The sequence below is a fragment of the Elephantulus edwardii genome, unplaced genomic scaffold (assembly GCF_000299155.1).
Source record: "Elephantulus edwardii isolate Elephantulus edwardi_28Jun2011 unplaced genomic scaffold, EleEdw1.0 scaffold00276, whole genome shotgun sequence".
In the NCBI taxonomy this organism is placed as follows: Eukaryota; Metazoa; Chordata; class Mammalia; order Macroscelidea; family Macroscelididae; genus Elephantulus; species Elephantulus edwardii.
The window spans coordinates 3521498-3526132 of NW_006400026.1; the positions used below are offsets into that span (position 1 = coordinate 3521498).

The window sequence follows — 4635 nt, forward strand, 5'->3', positions numbered from 1 at the left end:
ATTTTACAAAATTCAATCATTCTATCTCCAGCTTCATTCCTGTCATCAAGCCCATGTTTTCTGACTACTGATTCTTCTTCTCTGTTCCCAAATTTTGCATTCCAGTCACCCATTATTATCAATGCATCTTGATTTCATGTTCGATCTATCTCCGACTGTAAAAGTTGGTAGAAATCATCTATTTCTTCTTCTTTGGCTCTGAAAACCTAGAGGAAATGGACAAATACTTAGAAATACACAATCTACCTAAACTAACACAAACCAAAATTGAACATCTGAACAGACCTATTACAAAAGAAGAAATTGAACAGGTAATACAACGACTTTCAATCAATAAAAGCCCTGGACCAGATGGTTTTACAAGTGAATTTTATCAAACACTCAGAAAAGAACTGTCATCAATTCTCCATAAACTATTTCAGAAAATAAAGATGGAATTCTCCCAGACTCCTTTTATGAAACAAACATATCCTTGATACCAAAGCCAGGTAAAGACAACACCAAAATAGAAAACTATAGGCCAATATCTCTCATCAATATTGATGTAAAAACACTGAATAAAATATTCGCCAATAGAATCCAACAATACATCAAAAAAATTAATTCACCATGACCAAGTGGGATTCATAACAGGTATGCAAGGATGGTTTAACATAAGAAAAACAATCAATGTAATTCATCACATTAACAAAGCAAAGAACAAGAACCACATGATCCGATCAATTGATGGAGAAATGGCATTTGACAAAATCAAATAACTTTTCCTGATTAAAACAGTCAACAAAATAGGATTAGAGGGGAATTTCTTCAATATAGTAAAAAGTATTTATGCAAACCTGAGAGACAACATTGTTCTCAATGGAGAGAGATAAAGGCATTTCTTTAAAGAACAGGAACTAGGCAAGGATGCCCACTGTCACCTCTCCTATTCAATATTGTATTGGAAGTCTTAGCAATAGCAGTAAGACAAGAGAAAGTAATAAGAGGTATCCAAATTGGCAAAGAGAAAGTAAAATTATCTCTCTATGCAGATGATAAGATAGTATTACATAGAAAACCTTAAAGACTCAGCAAGAAAACTACTGGACATAATTGACCAGTTCAGCAGTGGCAAGATAGAAGAGCAACATACAAAAATCAGTTGGATTTTTCTACAGTGACAAGGAGAACACAGAGCTGACAATGAGAAAAAATACTTCATATAACAATGTCAATCTAGAGACTACAGTGTGCCTGATTCAGGCCATGGTATTCTCAGTTGCCCTCTATGTATCTGAGAGGTGGACAATGAGTAAAGATAACCAAAGAATTGGTGCCCTTAAGCTGTGGTGTTAGATAAAAGTATTGAACAGACCATCAAGATTTTGTGGTAGTTTTTTCTTAGCAGGTTGTTATTAAGTATCATTGAGTTGTAGGTGACTCATAGTGACCCTATGAATGAAAGAGCTGAACACTTGTATAACTTTCTTTGTTTCTCCAAGTTCATAGGGTTTCCTGAGGCAAGCTATTTGGGAAGTGGATGCCACTCCTGCTTCCAAGCTTGTTTTAATTGGGAAGCTCCACCAAACGCTATCTACCATGGGTGACCAATATTGTGTTTGGCACATCAGAATCACAGTGTTCAGCATCACAGCAATCATGAGTTACCTCTGTATAGCAAACTGACAAATAAGTGCTATACCACTTAGAAGAATGTTTGGGGGAAAAAACTAAACCAAGCCTGAAGGATGCAGATTAAAATCACCGACCTTTGACTTAGAAGCATCACTCTCTGTCCATTAAGCCAACTGAGCTTTCTCTATGTTGCTGTTGTTAAGTGCCATTGAGTCGTAGGGGACTCATAGTGACTTTATGAAGGAAAGACCTGAACACTTGTATAACTTTCATTGTTTCTCCAAGTTTATAGGGTTTTTGGAGGCAAGCTATTTTGGAAGTGGATGCCACTCCTGCTTCCAATCTTGTTTTAATCAGGGAGCTCCACCAAACACTGTCCACCATAACTAAGCTAAATATACAGTGATCTTTGGAAGCAAAAATGGCTAAGTTTGAACTTTCATACTTTGAACTTGTAGCTAGATGAGTGAAGTTATTCCTTGGAAAGGGACATCATGCTTAGAAAGATTAAGTCAGTGAAGGAGAGGAAGACCTTTAATAACATTGATTGACATGGTGACCTCAGCAATAGGTTTTAGTATGTCAGAAATTGTGTCGATAACATAGGGCAGAGTTCAAGTCAGCTCTTCATAGGATTGCTATGAGTTGTACTTGATTCAATGGCACCTACTATCAACAACAATCATCACAAGTATTAGTTGTCATGAATTGAGTCTGACTCTGTGACACCACACATTGAATAGTAGAGCTGTCCTCCATGGCCTTCATCGTTATGAACTTTTGAAAGCAGAGCACCTTTCTTCTGGGTGAATTTAAACCACCAATCTTTCAGTTAGCAATTAAGTAAGCAATTGTTCATCCCTCTAGCTTTTCCTAGGTTTCTAATAGGTTTGCTATAATAATGCAAAATATATGTCAGAAATATCATAGAACAAAAAGTAGAATGTAAACATGGGTCCTCCACACTAGCAGCCCTGAGCGGAAGTTGAGAGAAATCACAGAAGTTTAATGAACTTACAGTCTAGGAGAAGGGATGTATATGCATTTGGTGTAGAAGTCTACATACTCTGCAAGGACAAAGATGGCATAAGTTGACCTGAAAGTTAGAGTACCAAAATAAGATTGGTGGGGAGTTCAGACTTATTTTACCAAAATATAGATAGAATGGTATCATAATACTTAAGCTACAAGAAAGATGGCCTATTAAAGCTGTGAAGGGAAATAATAAGGTGCAAATCAGCATGCCTAGTGTTAGATTTTCAGAAAAAATGTTTATGTGTCATATATGTTATATATGCTGAGAATAACAAACTTCTAAGCCAATATAATTCTAAAAAGTTATTCCTTGCTGATTGGACAAAGTATGATTCTCATTCTGTTGTTGTTCTATGCCTTTTTGCTTATTTACAGTTTATAAGGTGTTTTACAGTAAAACATGAAACACTAGTGGTTATCATTTTAATTTTATCATGATATCTCTACTGTACTCCATTTTTAATTGCTTTGTAAACATCTGAATATTGGAAAATTGGTAAATATCAATGAAGGGGAAAAAAAGTCAGATCCTTACAAAATTCAAACTGTTGTTGACTTAGTTCTTTACTGTTTCACAAAATTCATGAGGATTTGTCCTGTATTTCTGATTTATTAATTCATTGTATCTCACAAAAGTAGAAATAATAGAAATTCTAACCTTTATATTGTAAATATGACTTTATTTGGAAATAGTGTTGATTTGTTTTGTTGATGATGAGGTCATCCTAGAACAAGGTGAATTCTAAGTTTACTCACTTCTGAGTTATAAGAAGAACAGAAACATACACATAAGGGGGAAAGGAAGATAGATGATAGAAAGAGGTGTATCTATAAGTTCAGTATTGTGAAGAATTGCAGTAAGTTACTAAAAAACAAGGAAAAGTATCCTCCTAGAGCCTTGTTCTGAATTTGAACTTCTGTCCCTAGAGGGCTAGGAATATTACCTGTTGGACTGCGGAGAGGTCAGAGATTTAAATCCAGCATCTATTCCACAGGAGGAAGTTGGATAGGTTTTTTCCCCCATTAAGATTTATAGCCTCAGAAACCCCATGGAAGGTTACTGTGAGTCAGAACTGACCTAACTTTTCCAATGCAACAGGTTTTTGGTTTTTTTGTTTGTTTGTTTGTTTTTTTTAGTCTTATAGATTTATTGTCAAAGGACAAAACACTTAGACAATTTAAATACAAGTTGAACAGAATTACTCCGTCCAAGTGGGCAATGATGCTAACAGGCCTTCTCACTTCTAGACGCTTGCCAGAGTCATTGGAATCTTCTCTCAGGGAAAAGAGGTGGCCTTATATTCTATTCATACACATCCTTCTTATCTGCAATATAATCTACAATTTCTTGTGGACACATTAATTTTTCTGCATCTATATCAGAAATTTCAAGCCCAAATTCATCCTCCATGGCCATGATAATCTCCACTTGGTCCAAAGTGTCTAAGCCCAGGTCTTTCATAAAATGGGAATTTACTGAAAGCTTTTCTGGGTCAATCTTATCATACAGCTTCGAGACATAAAGAACCTGTTCCTGGATTCCCTCTAACGTCAATGGACGTGCATCACTGTGCTGACGGCACTGTGTGACTCCCCCAGGAACCTGTGCGAATATCGAGACCGGCTGTGGAACCCGATGCCTCATCTGGATGCCAGCGGAGCACAAGGCAGTGCTCAGTGGCCGAGCAGCGGTCAACGAGGTGGCCTGGGACAGCGGCGCAAAGGCCACGGGCAGGCGGCGGACGCAGGCGGAAAGGACACGAGCCGCCATAGCTGTGCCAATGCAACAGGTTTGTTTAATTACACTTCACAGACAATTATCTTTTCACAAATGAAGGTCTATGACAATTTTGCTTTTAACAAGCCTATTCAAAACATTTTATAATAGCATGTTCTTACTCTACATTTCTATTACATTTTTTAATTAAGCTTTTTCATAATGCTTTTGTATATATAGGGGCGCTCTGGTGGCTTAGTGATAAGAAG

The 4635-nt window shown here is 36.9% G+C and overlaps 1 pseudogene; it reads right to left on the reverse strand.

Moving 5' to 3' along the window:
• Positions 1-3952: 3952 nt before the first annotated feature.
• On the reverse strand, positions 3953-4420 carry LOC102851511 (annotated as a pseudogene).
• Between the last annotated feature and the right edge of the window lie 215 nt (positions 4421-4635).